Below are 25,935 nucleotides of genomic sequence, written 5' to 3' on the forward strand. Positions count from 1 at the left end.
GTTATCAATGACCACCTTTATGCTGTGGGGGTCTTATAGGACACATGGGATTATTTCTGTTTTTCTGTATCTGTTGAGGCCTGTTTCAGACCGATTATAATGTAAAAAAAAAGATTTCTTAAAAACACATCTCTAAAAATCAAAGCGATTGTAGCCTCTCCTTAGTGGAGATCTCCTGTTCTCAATATGTTTAGGTTTCTGAGAGCTCATTTGCTACCAAAACTTACTAATTGGTATTGCTTTATGCAGTGTTGTCCTGTGGTACAAATACTATCCCTAGATATTACTTAATTTTATTTGATGATTGATGAAAACTTTTGTTATGACGAAGCAAAATAGATATGTTGAGCACCATCTAACATTTTAAAAGTACCAAAAGGTCAATAAATCAATTTATGTTTTTCTTTCTGAAGAACATTTAAATCTGGTTGAACTAAAAGAACATAACACTTTTGGACAAATATACACCCTAGCAACCCTGCACTAGAAGCCAAGATGGAGAAACCTCAACAACAACCATAACCTTCCCCCTGGTGCTGTGGTATACAGGGAGGAAGGTGATCCAAACACTGTAGAAGACCAACATGCTGAATGTTAGGAACTTGGCCTCATTGAATCTGTCAGGAAGGTTCCTAGCCAAGAAAGCCACAGTGAAGCTCCCCAGAGCCAAGGAGTCCAAATATCCCAAGACAATGTGGAAGGCAATGACTGAGCCTTTGTTGCAAATGATGATTATCTTCCCATGTTCAGATTGTATATCTCTGTCAATAAATGGAGGCGATGTCACCAACCAGATTGCACAGAGAACAAGTTGGATTAGGGTACAAATGGGAATGAGCAAGTTAATTGCCCCTTTTATCATCATCTTTCTTATCCTTCTCCCTGGTGTAGTAAGCTTGAAAGCTGTGACCACAGTTATTGTTTTGGCCAACACAGTAGAAATAGCAACTGTGAAAAATATTGCAAATGTGGTCTGCTGCAGGATGCAGGTGGCCTGGTTGGGATGTCCAATGAAGAGCAATGAGCACAGAAAACAGAAGGCTAGAGATATGAGCAGGATGTAGCTGAGAATGCGGTTATTGGCTTTCACAATGGGAGTATCCCTGTACTTCACAAAAGTGACTAGTACTAGAATTGTGATGGCTGAGAAAGAGAGGGCCATGCATCCTAGAGCCATCCCCAATGGATCTTCATAAGCGAGAAAAGTCACAACTCTTTGGAGGCACTCGGTTTGTTCTAAGTTGGCGTACGAATCCTCTGGACATCTCACACAATGCTCCATATCTGCCGGCAAAGAACAATAATCCCTTATAAGATATCATAATCATGTAGTTAATAATCATATATTTGTTTTATTCAGAGGATATATTAATAAATAGTTTGGTGTTGAGAATACATTTTGTTCATAATTGCTCTAGGGTCTACTAACTTAAGATTGCTGTCAATTAACCTATGCTTTGTGAGGGAACAAATCATTATCATAGAAAATGGAAAAGTTATCTCTTAAACAAAAATGAAATAAAAATATGATGATTACTAATATGCATAATCTCAGTTCATTTTATTTCTCAAACCATAAATTTGCTATTGCCGACATATTTTTTGATGCCTGTTGATGAAAACAATTAGGTATTGTATTTGCTCTGGAAATTGTGCCCTTTGTCTGTATCTACACATAGGCTTGTGAACATCCAATTCCTCATTCAAATGCTGTTTGTGTGAAGGAATATTTTCATTTTTGAAGCTGTATGGCTCATAAACTTATGCATGTCCCTCTTATTGTGGCATCATTTCCTTTCCCCCAACTAAACTTTCCATGATTATGGGTATAGAAAGTTATGGCATGAAGATTATTGATATTGACATTCATCCTGCTTTCTTTAGTTAGGCTGTAATTAATGACAAGCACTCTTTCATCTCTTGTTGCATTCTTGAAATCATCACTCTTTTTCTGATTCGTTGATAGGACATGCCTAATCCTTTATGGCATGTAAGTTCTTAAAATATGTTTCAATAGAGAACACTTGTTGTTCTGAGCATCTTGTCTTTGTCAGGGACTAAGCCGGGTGACACAAAGATAGTAGACAGTACATGTAGTCAAGACTCTTTTTACAAAGAATCAAAAAAGAGCAACATCTGCTTATGTTACACCTAAAATTATTTTTTAAAAATTGTAACACATGTATGTCCCCCTAAATATTTTCTGCATGATATAAAATCATTAACCATTATATTGTGAGAGACATGAGTTGTTTGTAGAAGATATTGCAGGTAATTTACTGGGTCCAAGAGAAAATGATATTATTTAACTAATTAAATTCTGAAACATGGAGATTTTTGGACTGTAGTTTCCATCTAGGTCATATCATATTTCTAGTTTGTAAAGAGAAGATATTCATATTCATCATATTTTCTTCTGCATGCAAGCATGTACCTGTATCATTGGCAATCTCATTTTCTTGGCACTGGACACAATCAAAGCAGCAGTCGGCTGTTTGTTTCTGATGAATTTTTCTGAATCCTGCAGTACATGTCACACTACACACTGAGGAGGGAACCTGAGGCAATACACATACAGACACACAGACACACAGACATCCAGACATACACACACAGACAGACACACCCCTACACACAGACACACACACACACACACACATATAAACATGAACTATGCACATTATATATGATATATAAATATGTATTTAATTTGTACATGTGTGTGTAATTCATGATTACATCATATGTAAAATGACACACAGATTAATATATGGGATATTAACAGATATATTCCTCTGACAATTTATTATTTTGTATTACCCGGCAATGCACTGAATGTCATACAATAATTACTATGTCATGTAATATTATAATGTAACATTTCACGTGTCAGAATCTAAATATTGTCCTTGCTAAACTTGTTAATTCAAATGGAACATTTTTGTGGCATCAGTTTTTCTCTCAAGATTTAGAAATATAATAATAGCTCTGCTTCCAAACCCCGTGGGAGAGAGACCTCACCGCCTGGTCAGGTGGGCACTCCTGAGGCTGCAGAGCAGAAGAGATCACCAACACTGCCCACCCCTGCCCACATCCCTGGCCCAAGAGGAAACTGTATATGGCATGTGGGTTCCCGTAGAGGAGGGCCAAGGAGCAGCAGGACTGCTGTGCCTGAGACACTGCCATAACCTGAAGGGACCTACCAGATAAACAGTTCTCTGCACGCAAATCCCATGGGAGGGAGAGCTAAACCTTCAGAGAGGCAGACACACCTGGGAAACCAGAAGAGACTGCACTCTGCACACATCTCTGACGCCAGAGGAAAACACCCCATGAGCAAACTTGAGCCTCGGGACCACAGGTAATACCAACTTTTCTGCTGCAAGTGACCTGCCTGGTGAACTCCAGACACAGGCCCACAGGAACAGCTGAAGACCTGTAGAGAGGAAAAATAACACACCTGAAAGCAGAACACTCTGTCCCCATAACTGGCTGAAAGAAAACAGGAAAACAGGTCTACAGCACTACTGACACATAGGCTTATAGGACAGTCTAGCCACTGTCAGAAATAGCAGAACAAAGTAACACTAGAGATAATCTGATGGTGAGAGGCAAGCACAGGAACCCAAGCAACAGAAACCAAGACTACATGACATAATCGGTGCCCAATTCATCCACCAAAGCAAACACGGAATATCCAAACACACCAGAAAAGCAAGATCTAGTTTCAAAATCATATTTGATCATGATGCTCGAGGACTTCAAGAAAGACGTGAAAACTCCCTTAGAGAACAAGTAGAAGCCTACAGAGAGGAATCGCAAAAATCCCTGAAAGAATTCCAGGAAAACACAAACAGTTGAAGGAATTAAAAATGGAAATAGAAGCAATCAAGAAAGAACACATGGAAACAACCCTGGATATAGAAAACCAAAAGAAGAGACATGGAGCTGTAGATACGAGCTTCACCAACAGAATACAAGAGATGGAAGAGAGAATCTCAGGAGCAGAAGATTCCATAGAAATCATTGACTCAACTGTCAAAGATAATATAAAGCAGAAAAAGCTACTGGTCCAAAACATACAGGAAATCCAGGACTCAATGAGAAGATCAAACCTAAGGATAATAGGTATAGAAGAGAGTGAAGACTCCCAGCTCAAAGGACCAGTAAATATCTTCAACAAAATCATAGAAGAAAACTTCCCTAACCTAAAAAAAGAGATGCCCATAGGCATACAAGAAGCCTACAGAACTCCAAATAGATTGGACCAGAAAAGAAACACCTCCCATCACATAATAGTCAAAACACCAAACGCACAAAATAAAGAAAGAATATTAAAAGCAGTAAGGGAAAAAGGTCAAGTAACATATAAAGGCAGACCTATCAGAATCATACCAGACTTTTCGCCAGAAACTATGAAGGCCAGAAGATCCTGGACAGATGTCATACAGACCCTAAGAGAACACAAATGCCAGCCCAGGTTACTGTATCCTGCAAAACTCTCAATTAACATAGATGGAGAAACCAAGATATTCCATGACAAAACCAAATTTACACAATATTTTTCTACAAATCCAGCACTACATAGGATAATAAATGGTAAAGCCCAACATAAGGAGGCAAGCTATACTCTAGAAGAAAAAAGAAACTAATCGTCTTGGCAACAAAACAAAGAGAAGAAAAGCACACAAATGTAACCTCACATCCAAATATGAATATAACAGGAAGTAATAATCACTATTCCTTAATATCTCTCAACATCAATGGCCTCAACTCCCCAATAAAAAGACATAGATTAACAAACTGGATACGCAACAAGGACCCTGCATTCTGCTGCCTACAGGAAACACACCTCAGAGACAAAGACAGACACTACCTCAGAGTGAAAGGCTGGAAAACAACTTTCCAAGCAAATGGTCGGATGAAGTAAGCTGGAGTAGCCATTCGAATATCAAATAAAATCAATTTTCAACTAAAATTCATCAAAAAAGATAAGGAAGGACACTTCATATTCATCAAAGGAAAAATCCACGAAGATGAACTCTCAATCCTAAATATCTATGCCCCAAATACAAGGGCACCTACATACGTAAAAGAAACCTTACTAAAGCTCAAAACACACATTGCACCTCACACAATAATAGTAGGAATTTCAACACCCCACTCTCATCAATGGACAGATCATGGAAACAGAAATTAAACAGAGACATAGACAGACTAAGAGAAGTCATGAGCCAAATGGACTTAACAGATATTTACAGAACATTCTATCCTAAAACAAAAGGATATACCTTCTTTTCAGCTCCTCATGGTACTTTCTGCAAAATTGACCATATAATTGGTCAAATAACTGCCCTCAACAGGTACAGAAACATAGAAATAATCCCATGTGTGCTATTGGACCACCATGGCCTAAAACTGGTCTTCAATAACAATAAGGGAAGAACACCCACATATACGTGGAAATTGAACAATGCTCTAGTCAATGATAACCTGGTCAAGGAAGAAATAAAGAAAGAAATTAAAGACTTTTTAGAATTTAATGAAAATGAAGGTACAACATACCCAAACTTATGGGACACAATGAAAGCTGTGCTAAGAGGAAAACTCATAGCGCTGAGTGCCTGCAGAAAGAAACAGGAGAGAGCATATGTCAGCAGCTTGATAGCACACCTAAAACCTCTAGAACAAAAAGAAGCAAATACACCCAGGAGGAGTAGAAGGCAGGAAATAATCAAACTCAAGCTGAAATCAACCAAGTAGAAACAAAAAGGACCATAGAAAGAATCAACAGAACCAAAAGTTGGTTCTTTGAGAAAATCAACAAGATAGATAAACCCTTAGCCAGACTAATGAGAGGACCCAGAGCATGTGTCCAAATTAACAAATTCAGAAATGAAAAGGGAGACATAACTACAGATTCAGAGGAAATTAAAAAAAATCATCCGATCTTACTTTAAAAGCCTATATTCAACAAAACTTGAAAATCTTCAGGAAATGGACAATTTCCTAGACAGATACCAGGTACCGAACTTAAATCAGGAACAGATAAACCAGTTAAACAACCCCATAACTCCTAAGGAAATAGAAGCAGTCATTAAAGGTCTCCCAACCAAAAAGAGCCCAGGTCCAGATGGGTTTAGTGCAGAATTCTATCAGACCTTCATACAAGACTTCATACCAATATTATCCAAACTATTCCACAAAATTGAAACAGATGAAACACTACTGAATTCCTTCTATGAAGCCACAATTGCTCTTATACCTAAACCACACAAAGACCCAACAAAGAAAGAGAACTTCAGACCAATTTCCCTTATGAATATCGACGCAAAAATACTCAATAAAATTCTGGCAAACCGAATCCAAGAGCACATCAAAACAATCATCCACCATGACCAAGTAGGCTTCATCCCAGGCATGCAGGGATGGTTTAATATATGGAAAACCATCAACGTGATCCATTATATAAACAAACTGAAAGAACAAAACCACATGATCATTTCATTAGATGCTGAGAAAGCATTTGACAAAATTCAACACCCCTTCACGATAAAAGTCCTGAAAAGAATAGGAATTCAAGGCCCATACCTAAACATAGTAAAAGCCATATACAGCAAACGAGTTACTAACATTAAACTAAATGGAGAGAAACTTGAAGAAATCCCATTAAAATCAGGGACTAGACAAGGCTGCCCACTCTCTCCGTACTTATTCAATATAGTTCTTGAAGTTCTAGCCAGAGCAATCAGACAACAAAAGGAGGTCAAGCCGTTACAGATAGGGAAAGAAGAGGTCATAATATCACTATTTGCAGATGATATGATAGTATATTTAAGTGATCACAAAAGTTGCACCAGAGAACTACTAAAGCTGATAAACAACTTCAGCAAATTGGCTGGGTATAAAATTAACTCAAATAAATCCGTAGCCTTCCTCTATACAAAAGAGAAACAAGCCAAGAAAGAAATTAGGGAAACGACACCCTTCATAATAGACCCAAATAATATAAAGTACCTCGGTGTGACTTTAACCAAGCAAGTAAAAGATCTAAAATAAGAACTTCAAGACACTGAAGAAGGAAATTGAAGAAGACCTCAGAAGATGGAAAGTTCTCCCATGCTCATGGATTGGCAGGATTAATATAGTAAAAATGGCCATTTTACCAAAAGCGATCTACAGATTCAATGCAATCCCCATCAAAATACCAATCCAATTCTTCAAAAAGTTAGACAGAACAATTTACAAATTCATCAGGAATAACAAAAAACCCAGGATAGCTAAAACTATCCTCAACAATAAAAGGACTTCAGGGGGAATCACTATCCCTGAACTCAAGCAGTATTACAGCAATAGTGATAAAAACTGCATCGTATTGGTACAGAGACAGACAGATAGACCAATGGAACAGAATTGAAGACCCAGAAATAAACCCACACACCAATGGGCACTTGATTTTTGATAAAGGAGCCAAAACCATCAAATGGAAAAAAGATAGCATTTTCAGCAAATGGTGCTGGTTCAACTGGAGGTCAACATGTAGAAGAATACAGATCGATCCATGCTTATCACCCTGTACAAAGCTTAAGTCCAAGTGGATCAAGGACCTCCATATCAAACCAGATACACTCAAAGTAATAGAAGAAAAACTAGGGCAGCATCTGGAACACATGGGCACTGGAAAATTTCCTGAACAAAACACCAATGGCTTATGCTCTAAGATCAAGAATCGACAAATGGGATCTCATAAAACTGCAAAGCTTCTGTAAGGCAAAGGACACTGAGGTTAGGACAAAACGGCAACCACCAGATTGGGAAAAGATCTTTACCAATCCTACAACAGATAGAGGCCTTATATCCAAAATATACAAAGAACTCAAGAAGTTAGACCGCAGGGAAACAAATAACCCTATTAAAAAATGGGGTTCAGAGCTAAACAAAGAATTCACAGCTGAGGAATGCCGAATGGCTGAGAAACACCTAAAGAAATGTTCAACATCTTTAGTCATAAGGGAAATGCAAATCGAAACAACCCTGAGATTTCACCTCACACCAGTGAGAATGGCTAAGATCAAAAACTCAGGTGACAGCAGATGCTGGTGAGGATGCGGAGAAAGAGGAACACTCCTCCATTGTTGGTGGGATTGCAGACTGGTACAACCATTCTGGAAATCAGTCTGGAGGTTCCTCAGAAAATTGGATATTGAACTGCCTGAGGACCCAGGTATACCTCTGTTGGGCATATACCCAAAAGATGCCCCAACATACAAAAAACACACGTGCTCCACTATGTTCATGGCAGCCTTATTTATAATAGCCAGAAGCTGGAAAGAACCCAGATGCCCTTCAACAGAGGAATGGATACAGAAAATGTGGTACATCTACACAATGGAATATTACTCAGCTATCAAAAACAATGACTTTATGAAATTCGTGGGCAAATGGTTGGAACTGGAAAATATCATCCTGAGTGAGGTAACCCAATCACAGAAAAGCACACATGGTATGCACTCATTGATAAGTGGCTATTAGCCCAAATGCTTGAATTACCCTAGATGCCTAGAACAAATGAAACTCAAGACGGATGATCAAAATGTGAATGTTTCACTCCTTCTTTAAAAGGGGAACAAGAATTCTCTTGGCAGGTAATAGAGAGGCAAAGATTAAAACAGAGACTGAAGGAACACCCATTCAGAGCCTGCCCCACATGTGGCCCATGTATATACAGCCACCTAATTAGACAAGATGGATGAAGCAAAGAAGTGCAGGCCGACAGGAGCCGGATGTAGATCGCTCCTGAGAGACACAGCCAGAATACAGCAAACACAGAGGCGAATGCCAGCAGCAAACCACTGAACTGAGAATAGGACCCCAGTTGAAGGAAACAGAGAAAGAACTGGAAGAGCTTGAAGGGCCCCGAGACCCCATATGAACAAAAATGCCAAACAACCAGAGCTTCCAGGGACTAAGCCACTACCCAAAGACTATACATGGACTGACCCTGGACTCTGACCTCATAGGTAGAATGAATATCCTAGTAAGAGCATCAGTGTAAGGGGAAGCCCTGGGTCCTGCTAAGACTGAACCCCCAGTGAACTAGATTGTTGGAGGGAGGGCAGCATTGGGGGGAGGATATGAGGGGAACACCGATAAGAAAGAGGAGGGGGGAGGGGATGTTTGCCCGGAAACCGGGAAAGGGAATAACACTCGAAATGTATATAAGAAATACTCAAGTTAATAAAAAAAAAGAAGTATAATAATAGGAACACTGAGTTCTAAGGATAGAGAAGGTAGGATATATCAAGAAAGAATTGCTCAGTGAGTAAGAACAAAGGATGTCATATAAGACTCTCATACAATTAATGAACTTCTCCTAAGTGTAAAAGAAAACCTTTAAATCCCATTCCATCCCTCCCCCTGCTTCTATTAGAGAGCTTCTCCAACAATATGGATACCCTGGCTTCATTGATCCAATATTCTTATATTCTGTGGCATGCACCCTCCACAGGACCAAGGTCCTCTCTTCACTCTGATGCCAGATAAGGCAATACTCTGTAGAGGAGTGGAAACTGGGAAGGAAGATAATATCAAAAAGTAAATAAATAAAATTAATAATAAAAATCTATAAATTAGAAAAATAAAAGTTTGAATCTGGAAAAATACTTCTCTTAATCAACCCATTCTATACTTAATTGGGCTACAACTATGTTCATATAATCAGATAAATTCATTGTTTATATATATACATATATATATTGCTATAAATTTAATAAGTATATCTCTGTAGTATGGGGTAAATAGTCACATAGATGTAATTGAACATGGAATTCAGAGTCCTTTGATGGCTATGACCAGATTACATGAATTTCAGTGTTATTAAATTTTGGTGCTTGTAACTGAGAATGGTCATTTGCAAGTGTATTTATTGGTCTTAACCACATGGATATTATTTGAATGTTTGCTATTTTAAAATTCAGATATCTTTAAAAAATAAAAATTGTAATATACCTACCAATGTTTCTTCTGTGACCCACTCCCAGTCTTCAGATATATGAAGTTGTTGACTCTGTGGCAAACAAGGAAAATAGCTTCCTATTTTCACTTTTAATCCAAGGCCTTGTGGAAAATTCCAAATGATGAAAATGTCATACTTGGCACACTGATTTTCCTTATGATTCATGTTTACCAGTTCTCCAACAGGGTTAATAAATATCCTAGTTTTTAGCAAAGAAGCCACCTAAATGAGATTAATCATTAGATGATTATATATGCATATCAATACAGAGAATGCCAAATTGAGAATGTTCCACAATTTTTTAATGTCTTTCAGAAAATACAGGTTAAATTAATCCCATGTAGTAAAGTGCATGATACTGCATTATTACAAGTTATAATTACATATTATATTGTGTAATTACAAGTTAATATACTTTAAATTAATGTTTGAAGGTTAAAAAAGCTAGAATAAATGATTACCAGAGAACAAATCACATGGTATGTGTGTATATGTGTACACATGTCTGTCAAAAATTATATTTAAAATCTGAAGCCAAATAAATATGTAAGAAATAAGGGGAAGTAAAAAAGTCTGGAAGTGGTTGGGGATTTAGCTCAGTGGTAGAGCACTTGCCTAGCAACCGCAAGACCCTGGGTTCGGTCCCCAGCTCCGGAAAAAAAAAAAGAAAAAAAAAGTCTGGAAGTTTTGGAAGTAAAGAATGGTATGGGATCAATCATGTACATACTGCATACATGTATGAAATAATCATTAACTTAATGAAATGTGCACTGTTAATCATATGTGTTGTTATAAATAATAATTAATTTAAATGAATAGCTATTATTGGAGCACTTGTATTTATTTTTGAGAAATTCTTTTTGAGAAAAATATTCTGGTCTAGTCATCACTTAAGGATTTTCTGATAAAACTCTTGGCTCCTTTTGAATTTTGACCTCATTCGGTTAAATGTTGAAACACATTTTCACACAATTCACTGATATTTATAAAAATGTATTGTCTCCTATTAAAACATATCACTGCACATGATATATATCCATGTAAAAAGGTCATTTTGGAGTTTTGCAGTATAGAAAACTTTATACCAAGAGATAACCTCTAACAAATGTATGTGAACTTCTCAGCGGCCTGAAAGGTCACATTGATAAATCTAAGCATGATGAAATGTAACAAACATTACCTGCTGACAGTCAGTGAATACTCCTTTGGGATCTGCCATTTTCTGAGACTCTGCTTGTTGAAAAATGAGTTCATGGTAGGTGTGGGCCACAGCATACACAGCATTATACAAATTGTAACCTTCTTCACTCAGGACCATGTCAAATGTGTGCTGTGCTAACCATTCCAATGGGTTGTTGAACGTAAAACAATCCATTTTCTTCTTGTTCTTTGAGATTGAACAGTTAAAATGATTCCACTGCAGCATAGACTGCGAAATGTCTATTGGATACTTGGATGTGTTTATTGTTTGCATAAAATTTCTAAATATAGCGATGTCATTGTGGTGATGGGCAAAAGTGACAGTCCCGTGGGAGAAATCAAGGCTGAAATCTTTTTTATGTGTGATGACATCCCATTGTGAGGTTGTGATCCAGATTCTCTGTGCACCTAAATATGCCCATCTTCTAAAGCTGAGTTCTAGAGTGGAGTTCACTTCACCATAAATGACAACAACCTTTGCTGAAGATGTCATAAGTTGTTGGTCATATATCTTAACTCTTGTCTTGTATATCTGCATGGTTTCTGGGATCATATTCACAAAAGCTAAACAGATTGCATGCCTTTGCATTTCTTCTCTCAAGTCTGAAAGAAACTGAATACCTTGGTCATCATTTGAGATGACCAGTCCTATCCAAGTCCATCCAAAATGAAACATCAAGGAGACCATGCCACGGAACAAATATGTGTCTTTGTTTGCTATCTGATAGATATAGGGAAACTGGTCATGGTCACTCAGATTGGGGTCAAATGAGCCAAAGAAAATCTAAAGAGTATAGAAGAGAGGATGAAACATCCACATGAGGAATATGATTGTTAGGAGGTTTAGACATATATACAAGTAATGTTTCTCACTGTTCAGAACTCAGATTAAGGGTAGTAAGATTAAACTATACATATCATATTTTTTCATATTATATTCTAGAATATTCCTGACAAATCTGAATGTTCTATAGAACAGTTTTTCCTGTTTGCCCAGGATAGCTATACAATCTGATTATTTTATTGTGTGTGTGTGTGTGTGTGTGTGTGTGTGTGTGTGTGTGTTTGTGTAGCAGTATACCCACAAATGCATGGGGTCCAAGTTTTCTTTTAGGCACATGTAAATGGAATTTAAAAGTTGGTAATCTGTCCAGTGTCACACATTATTACCTTTGGTGTCCTTGAATAAATTGACAGTTTTAAGGAAGTTGTCCATGATGGTCCTGTCAGGTTTATATCACAACGTTGCTTTATTCCACAGAAATAATTAATTCGTTTGAAAATTTTGCTTTGATGTGAATATGCTTTATCCAGAACTCCCATTGTATCCTCACACAGGCCAACAATGATGGAAAATATCAAAGACATGTTGGATAAATATAAGGATTCTTGTTGATCTCATCGATAGCAAAATACAGTACCAGAAAAAACTCATATTTTCTTGCTGGTATCCTAAATCCAAGCATAATGATGGTTAAGGGAGATGTTTGAAAAATAAAATTTCAATTGTAGTTAAGTTTGTACCATAAGGCATTCTAAATTTCTGTCTAAATGTCATGAAATAAGTCTCATAAATTAGAGATCTTAAGATTTCAATATGATTTAAGAATTCATAGACCTAGGACCCTAACCTATGATAAATTTTGTAATTGTGAAAGTCAATAAGGGGACTATTTTATCTCTAAATACCATCGTCAAACTACATTAGAGTACAATTTAGTAAAACTGTTGTAAAATAGTCTTAGAGATGTAATTCCACCGATACAAAATAAAAACCATGACATAAACCACACATGAAATACATAACACATTTGCACTATATTTTTATTATTTAAATGTACTTTATATTCAAACATGTTAATAATATTTTATATTTTTCAAATCACATATTACATCAAAAATTTTTGTTCAACTTTTATATTCATATACCTTTGTACCCAAAAATATCATTAATGAATATTTAATGTTTATTACTCATGATCGTATATCAAATGTTGCATATTAAATGGTTTCAAAACTCAAAATATTATTTGAGTATCAAGCAGAGTAAAAGAACATAAAGTATTAAAAGGTGAATCATTTAGAAATATATTCAAAAGTCTTTATATAATACTACCTAACATAGAGTAAATGTACAAAAAATGAATATGTATCTGTGCAAATTATCTAACAATCAGTTTATTTGAAAATGGGCATCAGTTCTTTTAGGAGAGACTTTATTGTATCGGTAAGACATTTTTCAAATTTCAAATTAGGAAAAACTCTTTGAAGTTAAACATTATGAAAATGCTAATTTTATGCATAGTGAGAAACAGTATCAATAATATTTTCTTGTTCATAGAACATGCATTGAATAGTTTCAACTGTCAATATTCATTAAAATATTTAAAGATATATTCCACTTAAATTTATTTATTCATTTCAAGTACATTAAATGATAGAATATACTATGTAACCTGAATAATATCTTATAGGCTCCATTACACATCAACACCTTTTAGTGTGTTGCTACTATTTTAATTTTGTAAAAGTGGATTGAGATTTCTCTTAACACTTCAGGCCTCCTAATTCTTTAAGGTCCTTTAAGAGATGTCTGAACAGTAAGATCTTCCATTCGAAATGTGTTCCTCTGCCCAAGCACAGTTGGCAGTTCATCTGTTCATCTGCTATTATTAGAAATTACTTCTCATCAGGAGTAAAACACCAAACATGCTCTTTTGCTGAAATTAGCACTTTTAAATTAAATGTTTGGAGCTAGGTTTTTCTTCTAAACCGTAAAAGTGTATTGGTACAATTCATATGTTTGTAAATTTAAATCTTATTAAGGCTTATAGAAATGTCAGTAATGAGAATGTCCACTATTTCTTCCAATGAGATCTGGGATAATATAGAATGCATCAGAAATGAAATTTCTACTGACCTAACCCAGAATTATAATAATGTGAAACCACCACCAATATCAAAGTGTACATAGTATACTGTGGCTAACAATTAGAAAATATTTTGTTTAAATACCAAAGACACAAAAATTGAATAAGAAATGGGATGAGAGTCAGGGATAGAAAAGTGCAGGAAACTTCAGTTTGTGAAGGAATGAAGTCCCAAGCACATTAATTAGCTAAAATTTGAGAGATTTCAAAATCTCTTCTCTCATGATCTGCAGGCACAAATGATAACATCTCACACTTGGACTCTAAGAAATGTGTAGCCACATTTCGAACAGCTTCTTATCCACAAGAAGTACATTTATTTTCCTAGATTTTCTCTAATGTAAAATATTTTTAAATATTAAGAAAAATATTGAATGTCTGTATGATACAGATAAGTCTAATATGTGATTGAGTATTTGCATCACTGGATGAAAAGATATTCTACTAACAGAATAAGAAATCTGGAAGTCTTTTTCCATATTCAGTGACAACTCCAGAATGACAGGAGTGGTTCATTTAAAGACTATTTTATAATGAAAAGCATATACATACTCATGAGTACATATGTAATAATATACATGTAATCATATATAGTAGACATCCTTCCACCACCACACCACACAGATTTCAATGTCTGAGTTTATGCCCAAATTTTAGAGGCCAAAATTAGACAACCATTTTATTGAGGCATTTAGATGCATGCTTATACAGGAATGGTTGGCAGAAAATTGAAGAGAGGCAGCGATGCAGACTCTTCATATTGAGATTTTGCCAAAAGTGGGAATTATGAATTCAAGGTAAAGGTAAAAACATATTTCAATATATGATATCAACAAAGATTCAAGGGATAGAATCCAGTCTCTCTCGTTTTCCAGAGAACTAGAGTCAATGTAGTAAAGTTAAGGTAAACCATGACACATTTGAAACTACTAAAATAGTGGTTGAAGTTATAATTAATTTTCTGTCGTTCCTAAAGATACAAGGGGAAAAACAGGACAGAATCTCACAGTTGTGTACAGAGTTACATATTTCTAATTCATAATATTGAAGCAGGAAAGAAAGTTAATAGCCTACCTAAAATTAATAATGTGATTATAAAAATTTTCTTCAATAGGGCCCTCGTCTGTAAAAAGAACAAAACCACAGTCACTTCGCAAATCTCCATCATTATCTTCGCTCTTCTTTATCCTCCAAAAGCAATTGGGTTCAGTCAAACTGCACAAAATGAGACAAAACTTCAGGGAAAAAAAGGCAACAGTGAAAGCACACAGCTTCTTCATGTCTGCTAGGATCTAGCATGGAGCAATTGTGAAACCTGATTCTTATGCAGGCAAACATAACACACACATTTACACCAGTTTGTATATTTTAAGGCTTCTGCTGACGGGCGATCTACTTAATTATATTCAACAGTTTCTTTCCGTTCATCATATGTTCTGCTCCCTGGATACAGTGGAAAAATTCTGGCCTCAAGCTCTATATCTGAGGTCTGAAAACTTTTGATCAAAACATTTCCAAAAACATGTTTTGAAGATAATGTTCTCCATCCACAGCGGCCATGATTTCATTAACATCCATGCCACAAATATTCCAAAGGCCAATCTTCTCTTGAACAGCCTTCAACAGACCATGTGTCAACAGCAATATTTATGAACCCAATAGATTTTCTCAGAACTTTTATAGTAAGACAAGAGTTGAGAAGTTATAAATGTTCCATATCATTTGAACTTTGAGTTGAATCGTGGCACATTATGACTTTCATTCCCTGGTGTAGGGAAGGGAAGTTTCACATGCAACATTGAGCCAGGAGTTGAGCATGTTCACAAAATCTCTTTAAGCTTCCCATGATTCTTGTGATCTGGAGAATATGTCATTATGCTAAATCCAATAATTCCTGGAATCATACAGATTCAACGTGCCTCTTGTTCAACATCAATTCCTATGCAGACATTTAATGGGTTGTAATGCTGATCTCTTGCCTGATAATCAGTTCTTGACACTCAATGACATTTGATAAATATTTTTTTGATGTTTGTTCACACCTCCATAAGATGGTTGAGAATAATATTATGTGTTTTCTTTAAAGGAATGAAAGAATATACCTGTCATTTATGAGAGAGCATTTTATTCCTAATATTATTATATAACATATATTTTTTATGCCTAGTTGGTATATGTTTTGAAATGGTATTGTCTTGGTTTACATTGCAACAAGACAGATGCATGTCTGATATGTAGGTTGATGTCTATATGCAGCAGAGGGCTGATACCACTTAGGTCAATGATTGTACAGTAAAAAAATAACGTGGGAGAGAAAAAGAAGAGAGAAAAATCAAGATGGAGACAGAGAAGAGTGATCTGCATCTGGGAGGTCTTGAATTGTCAAGGTAGTTGGGGTGGATTTCTGTAATCAAATTTATATTTTCTAGGCAGGCAGCTTATATCCTTACCAACTGTTTGTATGTTTATTGTTTGGATGTATTTTGGATTGAAAATTTAACATAAAAATCCGATTGTTGTGTTAGAGTTTGTCGCATCTTGATTTTTATGTTTAATTGGGTATTTCTTATTTACATTTCAAATGTTATTCCCTTTACTGGTTTCCTGACCACAAACATCCTACAACCCCCACTTCTATATGGGTGTTCCCCTCTCCATCCATAACCCCTTACCCTTTCTCCCCCCAAAAATTCCCTACACCAGTGGTCAGCCCTTGGCAGGATCAAGGTCTTCTCTTTCCATTTATGCCTAGCAAGGTCACCCTTTGCTACATATGCAGTTGTAGCCATGGGTCAGCCTGGGTAGTGGTTTAGTCTCTGGGAGCTCTGGGTGTTGACATTTTTGTTCTAATGGGGTTGCAAGCCCCTTTAGCACTTTCAATCCTTTCTCTAATTTCTCCAATGGAAATCCTATTCTCAGGTCAGTAGTTTGCTGCTAGCATTCACCTCTGAACTTGACTTGTTCTGGCTGTGTCTCTCAGGAAAGATCTATATACAATTCCTGTCAGCATGCATTTCTTAGCATCATCCATCTTATCGAGTTTTGGTAGCTGCATATATATGGGCCACATGTGGGACAGGAGCTGAATGACTGTTCCTTCAGTCTGTGCTCTTAACATTGACTCCCTATCCCCTCCGTATGGATATTTTTGTTTCCATTTGTAAGGAGTGAGGCATCCCCATTTTGATCATCTTTGTTCTTGAGTTTCATGTGGTCTGTGGATTGCATTTTGGGTAATCAAAATTTAGGGCTATTATCCACTTATTGGTGAGAGCATACCACCTGTGTTTTTCTGTGATTTGGCTACCTCACGCAGGATGATATTTCTAGTTCATTCCATTTGCCTATGAATTTCATGAAGTCATTGTTTTTTGATACCTGAGTAGTATGCCATTGTGTAGATACACCGTATTTTCTGTATCCATTCCTCAGTTGAAGGACATCTGGGTTATTTCTAGCTTCTGACTATTATAAATAAGGCTGCTATGAACATAGTGGAGAATGTGGCTTTGTTGTATGTTGGTGCGTCTTTTGGGTATATGCCCAGGAGAGGTATACCTGGGTCCTCAGGTAATACAATGTCCACTTTTGTGAAGAACCTTCTCACTGATTACCAAAGAGGTTGTTCCAGGTTGCAATACCACCACAATGGAGGAGTGTTGTTCTTTCTCCATATCTTCACCAACATCTGCTGTCAACAGGTTGTTGATCTTAGCCATTCTGACTGGTGTGAGGTGGAATATCAGGGTTGTTTTGATTTGCATTTCCCTGATGACTACAGATGTTGAACATTTCTTTATGTGCTTCTCAGCCATTAGATATTCCTCAGCTGTGAATCTTTGTTTAGCTCTGTACCCCATTTTTAATAGGGATATTTGGCTCTCTGGAGTCTAACTTCTTGAATTCTTTGTATATTTTGGATACTAGCCCATTATTGGATGTAGGATTGCTAAAGATCTTTTCCCAATCCATTGGTCCTAATGACAGTGTCCTTTGCCTTACAGAAGCATTGCAGTTTTATGAGGTTCTATTTGTTGATTCTTGATCTTAGAGCATAAGACATTAGTGTTCTGTTCAGAAAAATGTTCCCAGTGCCCATGTATTAGAGACTCCTCCCCATGTTTTCTTCTATTAGTCTGAGTGTATCTGGTTTGATGTGAAGATCAATGATCCACTTGGGCTTAAGCTTTATACAGGGTGATAAGAATGAATTGATTTGCATTCTTCTACATGCTGACCGCCCGTTGAACCAGCACCATTTGTTGAAAATGCTACCTTTCTTCCACTGGATGGTTTTATCTCCTTGGATGAAGATCAAATGACTATAGGTGTGTGTGTTCCTTCCTATGTCTTCAATTCTTTTCTACTGATCTGTCTCCCTGTCTCTGTACCAATACCATATAAGGTTTTTAACTATTGCTCTGTAATAATGCTTGAGGTCAGGGATGATGATTCTCCAAAAAGTCCTTTTTTTGTTGAGGATAGTTTTAGCTATCCTGGGATTTTGTTATTCCAAATTATTCTGCAACTTGCTATTTTACATCTCTGAAGAATTGAATTTGAATTTTTGTGATGATTTCAATGAATATGTAGATTGCTTTTGGCAAAAGGGCCATTTTTGTTATATTAATCTTTCCAACCCATGAGCATTGGAGGTCTTTCCATCTTCTGAGATCTTGTTTCATTTATTTCTTTACGACTTTATGATATTATCAAACAAATCTTTCTCTTGCTTGGTGAAAGTCTCACCAAGGTATTTTATATTATTTGGCAGTATTATGAAGGGTGTTGTTTCCCTAATTTATTTCTCATTTTGTTTATCCGTTGAGTATAATAAATCTCCTGATGTATTTGAGTTAATTTTATACCCACCCACTTTGTCGTCGTTATTTATCAGCTTTAGTAGTTCTCTGGTTCACCTTTTCTGGTCACTTAAATATACTATTATATCATCTGCAGATAGTGATTCTTAGACTTCGTCCTTTCCAATTTGTATTCCTTTCACCTCCTATTGTTGTCTGATTGCTGTGTCCAGGACATCGAGAAGTATATTTAATAAGTAGGGAGATAGTTGAAAGCCTTGTCTAGTCCCTGATTTTAGTAGGATTGCTTCAAGTTTCTCTCCATTTATTTTGATGTGCGCTATTGGTTTGCTGTATAACGCTTTTAGTGTGTGTAGGTATGGACCTTGAATTCCTGATCTTTCTAGGACTTTTATCACAAAGTTGTGTTGAATTTTATTAAATGCTTTCTAAGCATCTAATGAAATAATCATGTAATTTTTATGTTTCAGTTTGTTTATATTATGATATACGTTATTGGATTTCTGTATATTGAACCATCCCTGCATACCTAGGTTGAAGCCCATTTGATCATGTTGGATCATCTTTTTGATGTGTTCTTACATTTGGTTTTGACGAATGTTAGTGAGTAATTTTGCATCCATTTTCATAAGGGAAATTCATCTGAAGGTCTCTTTCTTTGATGGGTCTTTTAGTGGCTTAGATGTAAGAGTAATTGTGGCTTCACAAAAAAGAATTTGGTAGTGCTCCATCTGTTACTATTTTGTATAGTAATTTGGACAGTATTGGTATGAGATCATCTATGAAGGTCTAATAGAATTCTGCACTGAACTCATGTGGTCCTGGGCTCCTTTTGGTTGGGAGACTATAAATAACTGCTTCTATTTCTTAAGGAGTTTTGAGGTTACTTACAAGGTTTATCTCTTTGAGGGGAATTGAATCTACTGATGTTGAGTGATATTAAGGAATAGTGGTTGTTGTTTCTTGTTATTCCCATTGTTAGAGGTGGCATTATGTTTATGTGTCTCTCTTCTCTTGGTTTTGTTGCAAGGAGATTAGTTTCTTGCTTTATCTAGGGTGAAGTTTCCTACCTTGTGTTGAAGTTTTCTATTTATTATTCATTGTAGGGCTGGATTTGTAGAAATATTTTGTTTAAAATTTTTTTCATCATGGAATATCTTGGTTTACCCTCTGTGTTAAGTTAGAGTCTTGCTGGATATGGTAACCTTGGCTGACATTTGTGTCCTCTTATGGTCTGTATAATATATGTCCAGTATTTTCTGACTTTCATAATCCCTGGTACTAATTCTGGTATAATTCTGATAGGTCTGCCTTTATATGTTACTTGACCTTTTTCGCTTACTGTTTTAATATTTAGTCTTTGTTTTGTGCATTTGTTGTTTTGACTATTTTGTGACAGAAGGAATTTCTATTCTGGTCCAATCTATTTGGAGTTCTGTAGGCTTCTTGTATGTTTATGGCCATCTCTTTCTTTAGGGTAGGGAAGTTTTCTTCTATGATTTTGTTGAAGATATTTACCAGCCCTTTATGTTGCGAGTCTCCACACTCTTCTATACCTATTATCTTTAGGTTTGAACTTTGATCTGTGTCCTGATTTCCTGTATGTTTAGGGCTAGCAGCTTTTTCCATTTTCCATTCTCTTTGATGGTTGTGTCAATGTTTTCTATGATATCTCCTGCTCCTGAAATTCTCTCTTCTATCTCATGTAATCTGTTGGTGATGATTGCATCTATGACTCCTGATATCTTCACAAATTTTCTATCTCCATGGTTTTCTCACTGTGTGCTCTCTTTATTGTTTCTATTTCCATCTTAACTCCTGCATGGTTTTGTTAAATTTCTTCTCCTCTTTGGTTGCGGTTTTCTGTAATTTTTTATTGTATTTTTGTGTTTCCGTTTTAACGGCTTCTACTTGTTTGCTTTTGCTGTCCCATATTTCCTTAAGGGAGTTATTTTTGACTTTCTTAACTTCCTCCATTATGATGATAAAACATGATTTTAAATCTAAATCTTGCTTTTCCAGTGTATTTAGATATCCAGTGTTTGCTTTGGTGAGAGGCCTGGGCTCTGATGATGTCAAGTAGTCTTGCTTTCTGTTGCTTGTGTTCCTGCACTTGCCTCGCCATCAGGTTATCTTCTGTGTTAGTTTGTCTTTTTGTTTCTGAAGGTGGCCTGACCCTCTTATTGACCTGTGTATCAGTCCTCCTCTAGACCTGTTTTCTTGGGGTAGCATGGTGCAGCTGAGATAATTTAGTGCTAGTTCAAATGGCCTGCTATAGCCTAAACTAGCAAGAGCATGATAGCAAGGGTACACATGGGAACTGGTTCAGCTGTTTTTATTTGTTGTTGTTGTTTGTTTTTTTGTTTGTTTTGTTTCTTTACTGCAACACTGATATGCAAACTTATATAACTTAGTTTGACTACAATGAGTGACACAGATGGATCATTTAATCTTATTTTTAACTTTTTGAACTACTACATATACTTATTCTTATAACAGACACACTGAGAGACACCACCTGGACGTGAAGGTAAACCATCAACAGTTCTCTGCACCCAAAGCCTGTGGGAGTGAGAGCTAAACCTTCAAATGTGCAGACATGCCTCTGAAGCCAGAAGAGACTACACTCTGCCCACATTTCTGACTCCAGAGGAAAACACCTAACGCCATCTGGGACCCCGGTGCACGGGGGCCCAGGAAAAAGGTGGTTGCTACCCTCACAGAGAGTTCTAAACCAGCCCCCCACAAGCAACTTGAGCCTCGGGACCACAGGTAAGACCAACTTTTCTCGTCCAAGCGACCTGTCTGGTTTACTCACACACAGGACCACAGGAACACCTGAAGACCAGTAGACACGAAATACTACACCTCGGAAAGGAGAACACTCTTCCCATAACTGGCTAAAACAAAACAGGAAAACTGGTCTACATCATTCCTGACACACAGGCCTACAGGATGGTCTAGCCACTGTCAGAAATAGCAGAACAAGGTTAAACCAGAGACAACCTGATGGCGAGAGGCAAGCACAGGAACCCAAGCAACAGAAACCAGGACTACATGGCATTATCAGAGCACAATTCTCCCACCAAAGCAAACACTGAATATCCAAACACACCAGAAAAGCAAGATCTAGATTAAAAATCGCATTTGATCATGATGCTGGAGGACTTCAAGAAAAACATGAAAAACTCCATTATAGAAACAAAGGAAAACATAAATAAACAAGTAGAAGCCTACAGAGAGGAATCACAGAAATCCCTGACAGAATTCCAGGAAAACACAATCAAACAGGTAAAGGAATTAAAAATGGAAATAGAAGCAATAAAGAAGGACACAGCGAAACCACCCTGGATATAGAAAATCAAATGAAGAGACAAGGAGCCATAGATACAAGCATCACCAACAGAATGCAAGAGATAGAAGAGAGAATCTCAGGAGCAGAAGATTCCATAGAAATCATCAACACAACATTCAACGAAAATGTAAAAAAGAAAAAGCTACTGGTGCAAAACATACAGGAAATCCAGTACTCAATGAGAAGATCAATCCTAAGGGTAACTGGTATAGAAGAGAGTGAAGACTCCCAGCTCAAAGGACCAGTAAATATCTTCAACAAAATCATAAAAGAAACCTTCTGTAACCTAAAGTGATGCCCATAAGCATACAAGAAGCCTACAGAACTCCAAATAGATTGGACCAGAAAAGAAACTTCTCCTGACACATAGTCGTCAAAACAACAAATGCACAGAATAAAGAAAGAATATTAAAAGCGGTAAGGGAAAAAGTTCAAGTAACATATAGAGGCAGACCTATCAGAATCACACCTGACTTCTCGCCAAAGACTATGAAAGCCAGAAGATCCTGGACAGATGTCATACAGACCCTAAGAGAACACAAATGCCAGCCCAGGTTACTGTATCCTGCAAAACTCTCAATCAACATAGATGGAGAAACCAAGATATTCCATGACAAAACGAAATTTATACAATATCTTTCTACAAATCCAGCACTACAAAGGATAATAAATGGTAACGCCCAACTTAAGGAGGCAAATTACACCCCAGAAAAAGCAAAAAACTAATCATCTTGGCAATAAAACAAGGAGAAGAGAAGCACACAAACATAACCTCACATCCAAATATGAATATAAGAGGAAGCAAAAATCACTATTCCTTAATATCTCTCAACATCAATGGTCTAAACTCCCCAATAAAAAGACATAGATTAACAAACTGGATACACAATGGGGACCCTGCATTCTGCTGCCTAGAGGAAACACACCTCAGAGACAAAGACAGACACTACCTCAGAGTGAAAGGCTGGAAAACAACTTTCCAAGCAAATGGTCGGAAGAAGCAAGCTGGAGTAGCCATTCTAATATCAAATAAAATCAATTTTCAACTAAAGGTCACCAAAAAGGATAAGGAAGGACACTTCATATTCAACAAAGGAAAAATCCACCAAGATGAACTCTCAATCCTAAATATCTATGTCCCAAATACAAGGGCACCTACATACATAAAAGAAACCTTACTAAAACTCAAAACACACATTGCACCTCACACTATAATAGTAGGAGATTTCAGCACCCCACTCTCATCAATGGACAGATCATGGAAACAGAAATTAAACAGAGACATAGACAGACTAAGAGAAGTCATGAACCAAATGGACTTAACAGATATTTATAGAAGATCTTATCCTAAAGCAAAAGGATATACATTCTTCTTAGCACCTCATGGTACTTTCTCCAAAATTGACCATATAATTGGTCAAAATATATGCCTCAACAGATACAGAAAGTTAGAAATAATCTTATGCGTCCTATCAGACCACCACGGCCTAAAGCTGGTCTTCAATAACAATAAGGGAATAACACCCACATACACATGGAAGTTGAATAATGCTCTACTCACTGATAACCGGGTCAAGGAAGTAATAAAGAAAAAATTAAAGACTTCTTAGAATTTAATGAAATTGAAGGTATAACATACCCAAACATATGGGACACAATGAAAGCTGTGCTAAGAGGAAAATCCATAGCTCTGAGTGCCTGCACAAAAAAACAGGAGAAAGCCTATGTCACCAGCTTGACAGCACACCTAAAAGCTCTAGAACAAAAAGAAGCAAATACACCCAGGAGGAGTAGAAGGCAGGAAATAATCAAACACAGAGCTGAAATCAACCATGTAGAAACAAAAAGGACAACAGAAAGAATCAACAGAACCAAAAGTTGGTTCTTTGAGAAAATCAACAAGATAGATAAACCCTTAGCCAGACTAGTGAGAGGACACAGAGAGTGTGTCCAAATTAACAAAATCAGAAATGAAAAGGGAGACATAACTACAGAAACAGAGGAAATTCAATAAATCATCTGATCCTACTGCAAAAGCCAATATTCAACAAACTTGAAAATCTGCAGAAATTGGAAAATTTCCTAGACAGATACCAGGCACCAAAATTAAATAAGGAACAGATAAACCAGTTAAACAACCCCATAACTCCTAATGAAATAGAAGCAGTCATTAAAGGTCTCCCAACCAAAATGAGCCCAGGTCCAGATGGGTTTAGAGCAGAATTCTACCAGAACTTCATAAAGACCTCATACCAATGCTATCCAAACTATTGAATAAATTGAAACAGATGTAGCACTACCGAACTCCTTCTATGAAGCCACAATTACTCTTTTACCTAAACCACACAAAGACCCAACAAAGAAAGAGAACTTCAGACCAATTTCCATTATGAATATCAACGCAAAAATACTCAATAAATTCTGGCAGAACGAATCCAAGAGCACATCAAAACAATCATCCACCATGATCAAGTAGGCTTCATCACAGGCATGCATGGATGGATTAATATACGGAAAACCATCAACGTGATCCATTATATAAACATACTGAAAGAACAAAAGCACATGGTCATTTCATTAGATGCTGAGAAAGCATTTGACAAAATTCAACACCCCTTCAAGATAAAAGTCCTGGAAAGAATAGGAATTCAAGGCCCATACCTAAACATAGTAAAAGACATATACAGCAAACAAGTCGCTAACATTAAACTAAATGGAGAGAAACTTGAAGCAATCCCACTAAAATCAGGGAGTAGACGAGGCTACCCACTCTCTCCCTACTTATTCAATATAGTTCTTGAAGTTCTAGCAGGAGCAATCAGACAACAAAAGGAGATCAAGAGGATACAGATTGGAAAAGAAGAAGTCAAAATATCAATATTTGCAGATGGTATGATCTGCAGATGCAGATGCAGTGATCCCAAAACTTCCACCGGAGAACTACTAAAGCTGATAAACAACTTCAGCAAAGTGGCTGGGTATAAAATTAACTCAAGTAAATCAGTAGCCTTCCTCTACACAAAAGAGAAAAAAGCCGAGAAAGAAATTAGGGAAACGACACTCTTCATAACAGTCCCAAATAATATAAAATACCTCGGTGTGACTTGAACCAAGCAAGTTAAAGATCTGTACAATAAGAACTTCAAGTCTCTGAAGAAAGAAATTGAAGAAGACCTCAGAAGATGGCAAGATCTCCCATGCTCATGGATTGGCAGGATTAATATAGTAAAATGGCCATTTTACCAAAAGCGATCTACAGATTGAATACAATCCCCATCAAAATACCAATCCAATTCTTCAAAGAGTTAGACAGAAAAATTAGCAAATTCATATGGAATAACAAAAAACCCAGGATAATTAAAACTATCCTCAACAATAAAAGGACTTCTGGGGGAATCACTATCCATGAACTCAAGCAGTAGTACAGAGCAATAGTGATAAAAACTGCATGGTATTGGTACAGAGACAGACAGACAGACAAATGTAATAGAATTGGAGACCCAGAAATGAGCACACACAAGTATGGTCACTTGATTTTTGACAAAGGAGCCACAACCATCAAATGGAAAAAAGAGAGCATTTTCAGCAAATGGTGCTGGTTCAACTGGAGGT

The 25,935-nt window shown here is 36.7% G+C and overlaps 1 pseudogene; it reads right to left on the reverse strand.

Moving 5' to 3' along the window:
- Window positions 1–354: 354 nt before the first annotated feature.
- On the reverse strand, window positions 355–15,445 carry LOC134484938 (vomeronasal type-2 receptor 116-like; annotated as a pseudogene).
- Between the last annotated feature and the right edge of the window lie 10,490 nt (window positions 15,446–25,935).

Source organism: Rattus norvegicus, chromosome 1 (assembly GCF_036323735.1).
Source record: "Rattus norvegicus strain BN/NHsdMcwi chromosome 1, GRCr8, whole genome shotgun sequence".
Taxonomy (NCBI): domain Eukaryota; kingdom Metazoa; phylum Chordata; class Mammalia; order Rodentia; family Muridae; genus Rattus; species Rattus norvegicus.